Source organism: Phyllostomus discolor, chromosome 2, assembly GCF_004126475.2.
Source record: "Phyllostomus discolor isolate MPI-MPIP mPhyDis1 chromosome 2, mPhyDis1.pri.v3, whole genome shotgun sequence".
Taxonomy (NCBI): domain Eukaryota; kingdom Metazoa; phylum Chordata; class Mammalia; order Chiroptera; family Phyllostomidae; genus Phyllostomus; species Phyllostomus discolor.
Window position 1 is genome coordinate 183,757,831 of NC_040904.2, and position 8,772 is coordinate 183,766,602.

General features: G+C 41.1%; 1 non-coding gene across 1 annotated transcript; it reads left to right on the top strand.

Annotated features, from left to right (window-relative positions):
• The first annotated feature begins 6,072 nt into the window (after positions 1-6,072).
• On the top strand, positions 6,073-6,179 carry LOC114514196. The gene has a single exon (XR_003685934.1). It is a non-coding gene; the product is annotated as a U6 spliceosomal RNA (small nuclear RNA).
• The last annotated feature ends 2,593 nt before the right edge of the window (positions 6,180-8,772 follow it).

Consider the following 8,772-nt stretch of genomic DNA (forward strand, 5'->3'; position numbering starts at 1 on the left):
CTGAGCAGTTTGACACTGGTGGCACATTGGTGTTCTCCAAGCTGGGAACAGAACAAGTGGCACACAGTTACTTATCAAAGGAGATTACAGCAATTTGAGTAAACGCAATGAGATTGTGATCTCCTCCAGGAAAAGGACTGTTCCTTCCTTATAATCACATCCAGAACGCCATGTGGGTCACAGTATGTACTCAATAAATGTCAGCAAACTGCATTTCACATTACTTCCCCAGTCTCTGCCGACACATACTTTTGTACATGGTAGTTGCAACCTTATGATAATAAAGCATTTTTTATTCATTGTATTGTTACAGTACAATTTTGGTTAGAGCTGACAACTGGCTGTTTCAGTCATGAGAAAGAAAGAGAGGGGGAGAGGAAGAGATAGAGAGAAAGGGAGAGAGAGAATGGTAGTAAAAGTGGAGGGTGATTCTACTTTTCAATATAACCCTAGGTCAATATATGGCACAGAAAGTCTGACAAATACTTTTTCAATGAAGTTAGAATACACTCATTTAATATATTTTTCTTCTTTGTAATCAATGCATATAATGTTTAAGTTAAGAAAGATGGATAAACTCTAGAGATCTGCTATACAACATTGTACCTATAGTTGATACTAGTGTATTGTACACTTTAACATTTGTTAAGATGGTAGATCTCATGTTAAGTGTTCTTTCAAAATAAAAGAAATATTAAAAAGAGAGAGAGTGAGGGAGAAAATAACTGCCAGGAAGAGAAAATGTTTGCTTGTCTTTGGATTGCTTTGGAGGAATAAAAATAAACCACTCTCAAAGCAAATTTTCAACTCATTCTTCCTTTAAAGATAAATATTAAATGTTGCTACCAAAGAATCATTTATTCATATTTATAGTACACAAGTCTTTATATTACCTCTTGTTTTATGATTTCATATATGAACAAATGCAATATACATCTGAGTCCTTTTATCCATTCATTTGTACACGTTTATTGCATGCCACCAGCCAGGGCCTGTGCTACACTCTGGGAATGGCAAAGCAAGATGAGCCAGACACAGAGCTCAGAGCTCTGATGGGGAGACAGGCTAACATCAGCGTGTGTGGTTTGTGCTGTGGTAGAATTTGTGTGTGCAGAAGTAGGCAAGCTCCAGTGGAGATATGTTTAGGTTAGAATGAGATTTTTGTTGGCTGAGATGAACCTTGAAATATTCTTAAAGCGTAAGAGCAGTCTAGGCTGAGGGAACAGCATTGAGGAAGGCACAGAGGAATGAAACAACATAATAAACTGGGAAATATAAAGTCGGTCACTATACTTGGAGCATATGATACTTGTTGGTTAGTAAGAAAAGATTCGAATAGAGAGGAACATGTGGGCCAGATTATAGCACATGAGGGTATTATGGGCCTGGCATTGTCAAGGCAGTTACAGACAGCAAGCATATGATGTAATTTATTCATTCTTTCAAAACATTATTATTGCATGCCTACTGTGCCTCAGGCATGTTTTGGGGCACTGGAAATCCATTGCAGGTAATGAAAAGTGCTCAATTTCTGAATATATCTTAAAAATATAGTTAATAGGATTTTCTGACAGATCCGATGAGGGGAGTGAGAAAAAGAGGGAGATATAGCAACAGCAAAATCTTTGGCCTGGCTATTACTAGGAGGGAGCAGCTATTCACTGAGATGGAAGAAAGTGTAAAAGGGCCAGTCTGTTTTATACAGATCATATATGGGACACCTATTAGACATCCAAAGGGATACAAAAGTGTTATTAAATATATAAGTCTGGAGTTCACAGGACAGTATAGAATATAATTATAACATCATAATTGTCAGCATGTAGATAGTATTCAAAACCATAGTAGTAGTTGACCTGTAGTCAGGACACCAGGTGGAAAAGAGACAAACTACATATCAGCTAGAATGAAAAAGCTGATAGAAAAGTGCGAAGTCTGAGTCCTGGTCTCTCTACCATGCAGAGGCTAAGGACATGAAAAGGACACAGCGAAAAAGACTGAGGGAGAACAGCCTAAACAGAAAGGAAACCAGTGTGGTACCTGAAACAGAAATGAATGCAAGTGTTAGAAGGAGGAAAATGTGATCAACTATATCAAATGTTATGATGATGATAGAAAAAGAAACTGTTGCATATAGCAATGTAGAGTCTTCAGTGATCTTAAGGAAAGCAGGTCCATTGGCTTGGTGTTAGCAAACCCCTGCCTGGAGTGGATTAAGAAAGGAATGGGAAGAGGGAATGTAGAGTTTGTAGTAAGTACAGGCAACTGAATAAAGAATTGTGTAAGGAACAAGAAGGAAACAGACAGTAGTTGAAAGGTTAAGTGGGGTCAGAACAGGTTTTCATTTTATTTATTAATTAAGAAGTCAGAAGTACACCATCTTTATGTGGTAGTAATAGAAAGGAGAGAGGGAAAAAATAAATGATACAGAAGAAAGAGGAAACAATAGCCGAAGCAACTTTGCTTGAGTAGACTACAGGAGAGGTGGTCAGATTTTAGGCTAGCTTTGGCTAGAAACAAAAGAAAAGATAAATTTTATGGGCACAAGTTCAGGTATGTGGGTTGCATGGCCAGTATTCAAAGACATCTCAAGAAAACTACAAATCAATATGCCCTATGAATATCAACATAAACATCCTCAAGAAAATAATGGTGTGTTAATTTCCTATGAATGCTATAACAAATTACCACTAACTTGGTGGCTCAAAACAAAAGGAATGTATTCTCTCACAGTTCTGGATGCCAGAGGTCCAAAATCAATATCACTGGGCTAAAATCAAGGTGTTAGCAAGGCTGCCACCTCCCTCTAGATTCTGATGACAGCTGGCATTCTTGGGCTGGTGGCTGGAGCACTCCAATCTCTGCCTCTGTGGTCACATTGGCTTCTAGAATGCTTCCTTTTGCTAATATGCAGATTACTTTAATATGCATTATGAGTAGAAAGGGTGGAAAGGGTGTCATGTAGCTCCATCTGACAGCCATGTCTAAATTCCAGATCTGGCTTAGGCATCATTTTTATCTTAGAATTAATTAAGATAGTATAAAAGTGCCTAGTTCGGAATTTGGCCTGTTATGAAAGATCAGTGAATTGTATTGTTCAATATAATTTTGTTAATGGTGATGAATTTCACCAGCGAGTGGGCAGGAATGAAGCCACACCAATGTCTAAATCTAGCGCAGTGTCTGATGATGCAAGAATCTTAGTTCTAGCCCTGGCTGGCATAGCTCAGTGGATTGAGCGTGGGCTGGGAACCAAAGTGTCCCAGGTTCAATTCCCAGCCAGGGTATATTCCTGGGTTGCAGGCCATAACCCCCAGCAACCGCCGCACATTGATGTTTCTCTCTCTCTCTCTCTCTCTCTCTCTCTCTCTCTCCCTCCCTTCCCTCCCTAAAAATAAATAAATAAAATCTTAAAAAAAAAAGAATCTTAGTTCTGTGTAAAGTCCTCTTTCCTTTCACATTTCTGTGAGTCTTCAGGGTCGTCTTACATAGGATTAAAGTCCTGGCTGCCACTTACAGTGCCTGCGGTTGTTAGATACTCGCAGACTCTGAAGACCTCACTTCTGTCTCTGGAGCTAAGCTAAGACTTTCTTACTAGGTTTTTAATGAATAGATTTTTACAGAGTTGTAAGTGCAATATATATGCAATTTTATATTCATTTGGCATCGTCTGTATTATTACAAAGTCTTTCAACTTATTGTTAAATGCTGTATAAAATTACTTGAAGTTGACAGACGATAATTTATTTAGCTCAACAGTTTCTTATTGCTCAACATTTTTATGTAAGGTAATAATCCCTAATAACTTTGTGTGTAAACATGTAATTATGTAGGTGAAAGTTCCTGGATTTCCACAGACAAAATTGCTGGATTACAATGTAGTGATTATCTTCTGTTGAATCCAAATTAAGATTCAATGCTATCTGGGTGTGTTGGCAGCTCTTACTAGTTACATGCAAGTTACCTCTTGCTACATAATAAATTACCCTAAAATTTAGGATCTTAAAACAGCAAACATATGTATCTCACAGCGTCTAAGGGTCAGAGAGTAGGTTTAGATGGATGATTCTGGCTCAGGGTTTCTCATGAGGTTTCAGTCCTGCCTTCACCTGGGGCCACAATCATCTCAGGCTTGACTGGAGCTGGAGAATCCAAGTCCAACATGGCTCACTCACGTGGCTGTTGGCAGGTCTCAGTTCCTTGTGGTCTATTGGATTGCGGGTCTCAGTCCCTTGCTGGATGTTGGCCAGATGCCTCTCTCAGTGCCTTTGTATGTGAGCCTCTTTATGAGGCAATTCACAGTATGGCAGCTGGCATCCTTAGAGCAAGCGACTCAAGAAAAAGTGGAAGACAGTAAAAACAACAACAACAACAACAACAAAATGAATCAACAAACAACTAGAACAGGAACAGAATCATAGAAATGGAGATCACATGGAGGGTTATCAGTGGGGAAGGGGAGTGGAGAGATAGGGGAAAAGGTACAGGGAATAAGAGGCATAAATGGTGGGTAAAAAAATAGACAGGGGGAGGCTAAGAATAGTATAGGATATGTAGAAGTGAAAGAATTTATGTGTATGACCCATGGACATAAACTAAGGCGGGGAATGTGGGTGGGAGAGGGTGTACAGGGCAGAGGGGAATGAAGGGGGGTGGATATGGGACAGCTGTAATAGTATAATCAATAAAATATATTTTTTAAAAAAGGAAAAGTGGAGAACAGAACAACAAAGATGAAAGCTAGAGTACTTTTTAAAGACGGTTTCCAAAGTCATATACTGTCACTTTTGTTTCATTCTATGTTCAATGCAAGTCACTAAGTTCAGTCTACACTCAAAGGGGGAAATTGGGCTTTACTTTTGAAGGGGAGTCACCCTAATGAATTTATGGACATATTTTTAAAATCACCACAACCTAGGAATTGGGCCTTCTTCCCCCCCATTCCTTTTTTCCTCCTTCTCTTTTATAGCTCAGGAAAGAAGGAGGTAACCCTCCCCAGCCCCAAATTCCTGGTAAGGATCTTAGAAAGCTAGCTTAATAAGTCCAAGTAGGCAATAATTAGTACAATATTTTTTAAAGCCCCTAATAGAACTCACAGAGCCACCAAATCATAGGTACTCCCAGAAGGTGTGATGGCAGCCCCTGAACAGGAGAAAGCTCAGCTGCCAGATCCTGTTGCTGGAACTCGGGATGCACGTCCCTCGAGGAGAGACAACGAACAGGGTGCGAGGGTTTGGACTGAGTCATGAGCTGCTAGTGGTATGGTGTTTGTGGCCTTATAATTATTAAGATTTGAATTGACACTAAATATCTGGGATAAACAGATTAACTTTTTAAAAATGTGTAGCAAGACATACAATTTTTTAAAAAACATGGATGTGTTTAATGCTAGGAAAATTATTCCAAAAAATCAGGTTGGAAAGGAACTGGAGAAAATAAAGAACTATAGAAAATAAAGTCACATGGAGCAAGTAAGAGAAGAATTAATATGGAAGGAAAGGCTCCAGTGGAAGCTCAGCTTATCTGCAAGGACTCGCTGGCTCCTTATCTACCTTTCCCTATAAAACTCTTGCTGATAACGATTTTAGAAGGAGCGATAAAAGGGAGGCACCTCAGAAATACTGAGCTCCCAGCCAGCAAGGCCCTCAGCTACCTCAGCCTTTGAACTCCATGAGAAGAGTTGATAAGGAGAGGACCGAAGGTGGCAGAGCTCTTGTGGTACTAAAAACATTTGACAAAGACCTGTCCACAATTAAGGAGCAAAATATCAGGTCTTTACAGACACACACTTTATAGACACATTACAGCCGTTTTTCTATGACAGACATGAGAGAATAGAAGGTGGAGGGAAGCAGTTATACTGTATCTGCCGAGGGAGTCATCCTCTGTTACTGAGAATGCCAAGATGGGTCAGGAAGCACTCAGGACTCAGTGTTCTCTAAAGCTGTGGAGTGGGTCCCATGAATACTAGATTTAAGGACAACCAAACCAGAAAAGGATTTGCCTAGCTCTGAATGGAGAATGCTTCTGGAACAATGGTCTGCAAAGTGGTGAATTCAAAATGCCCATTTTGTGCTCGCTGCGGCAGCACATATACTAGTATTGGAACAATACAGAGGAGATTAGCATGGCCCCTGCGCAAGCATGACATGCAAATTTGTGAAGCGTCCCTTATTTTTTTTAAATGCCCACTTTGAGGATGTTAACAGAGAGAGATGTACGCATAAGCACAGTCAACATTTATTGAGAATTCATGTGCCGTGCAGATTGCCGAGTATTTATGTGAATTCTTTTTTCGTTCTCATGACAACCCTAACCATCACCCCCACTGCGGATAAGAAAACTTAGCTCTGTAAATAACTTTAACTCCTGTTCAAAGACCCACAGGAAGTGGTGAGATTTGAATGCACAGTATCAAAGTCTTTAAGCTGGATTTTAGATCTCTGTGCTCTGAGGATTGAATGATTTCATAGTTAAAGTCTGACTTAATTGGCAGAGGAAAAAAACAGAGAAAGCACCAGACCTAGAATAGGTAGGATCTAGTAACAGATGTTTCTGTAGCTAGTGCAGTCACTTGTCTGGTATAGATGGGGTTCTTGGGCAAGATGGTGGAAGAGCTGCGGAAACCACGAGACCTTAGGATCAAGCTAGTGCTGATCCCATCAGGTGCTTTTATAAACCACTTCCCAATAGGGAGCTGATAGAGAATTTCCCTGTTCATTGTGTACTTGCTGTAGAGACATTAAGGCTGGTAAAGGCAGGGAGGCTGGTATTCCAAAAAGAACCATCTAGCAAGTAGAGACACAGGAGTGTCACCCTGATCAGAGGTCAAGAGGGTGGGTCATCTTATCAGAACTTTGTCCCCAGTTGTTGCCTTGTGCAGAAGACAGCTGCTAGTCCCAGGTTGCATAGGTCTAGCCCCATTTCTGAAGGAGTCTGTAAAGGGAAAAAGGAGGCTGTGGATGGAGGTGAATAATCTGCAGAGGCTGTCACACAGTTGCCCCGTGCCCCAGCCACGTCCCCTCCTCCTTCTCTGCAGGGGCGTGGGGCTGGGTAGCAGGGCTCCTTTCAGGCGTGTGAGTGTCTGTGCCCCAGCAGAAACACTGGGGTGCCCCAGTTAATACGTTCTACATTTCTGAACTCGGCAGCGGGATGTGTGGATGGGGTGCAGATCTTTGCATGGGATTGAAAGATTCCAGAAGACAGACTGTCACCTGCACATGCTTTGTGCTCCATGTGTATATGTTCAGATCTTCCTTTGATCACTGATTAGTTGTTTGAAAAATTACTTAGCCTCTATGAGTCGAAATTTTCTGGTCAATGTCATAGATATGATAATGACCACATAATAAGATTGTTTTGAGATAAGTGTCAATGTATTAAAAGTGTTTAATAGGGTGAATAACATATAAGAGTTATAAATGGAGCTATTGGAATATTTATGTATTAGGGAAGAAAATGTTAATTTATGAGCTGGCACAATGTTTCATATTTCCTAAGAAGATATCTGAGCCTTCCTTTTTAAAGCATAATGCCTGAAGAGACTCTCTGGGTAGAAAAGTTGAAGTTTGGGTAGAAAAAGTGAAGAGCATGGCCTGCATGAGCTGGGAAGAGCATTTATGATGCTTGCGGTGCTGTGCTGTGCTGAGCTGTAATCACCTTCTGTGCCCTTCCGTCTTCAGCTAGAGCCCGCCTCCCACACAGGCTCCGCTAGGGGCCTGGGTGTCGGGGAGTGGAGCGCAGGCTTCAGGGCTATGTCTAGCATGTGGGAAAGAGTGCTACAGCAGGACAGAGTGCACAAGATACGAGATGTAGACTGGGACTGGGAATGCTGCAAAAGCAAGAAATCGGAAGTAGGAATGAGTAGGAGAAATGAATGGAAGCCTCCCAAGAGTCTTTGGCGGAATGACATGCCAGCTAGATGTAGAAGCAGAGTTTGAGCAAGTTTTCTTTAAATTTCAAAGAACAAAGTACTGTGGAAAGCTCAAGGACTTTGAGGACTTATAAACAAGTGATACTTAGGTTACAGTTATTCTTAGTTTGATTCCAAACTTAATCATGTTGGTGAATTATTGGCAAATGTGGTGATGGGTCTTGAAGTACTTGTTTATCTTTGTTTTCATGAAGACATTTGTGTTTTGCTGAAGGAGGGTACAGTAGGCTGAATAGCAGCTCCCCAAACATGTCCAGATCCTAATCCCTAGAACCTGTGAATATGTTACACAGTAAAAGGGGCTTTGCAGGTACAATTAAGTTAAGGATCTTGACTTATCTACCCTTAAACTGATCTTGAGATGAAATTATCCTGGATTATTCAGGTGGCATCAGTATAACCAATAAGTAATAAAGAGGGAGGCAGGCATGTCAAAATCAGAAAGAGATGATTAAGAATAGAAGCAGAGGTCAGAGGAGAGAGGAGATGCTGAACCTGATGTCTTTGAAGACAGAGGAAGGGGTCATAGGTAAGCAGGCAGCCTCCAGCACCTGGGAAAGGCAAGGAAACACCTCCCCTAGAGCCCCCACAAGAAACAAAGGCCTCCAGGTGCCTTGAGTTTAGCCCAGTGAAACTACCCTCTAGACTTGTGGACTTCCGACCTCTAGACTGGTGAGCTAATCTGAGTTGTTTTAACCCACTAAATTCAAAGTAATTTGTTACAGCAACAACAGAAACTAACCCAGAGGGGGAGTTTTGAGCTTTTGGGAAAGAATGGGAAGGCAGAGGGACAGTGTGCTGTCAGTCTTCCGCCAGGCATTATGGGTTCAGGCTCTTTG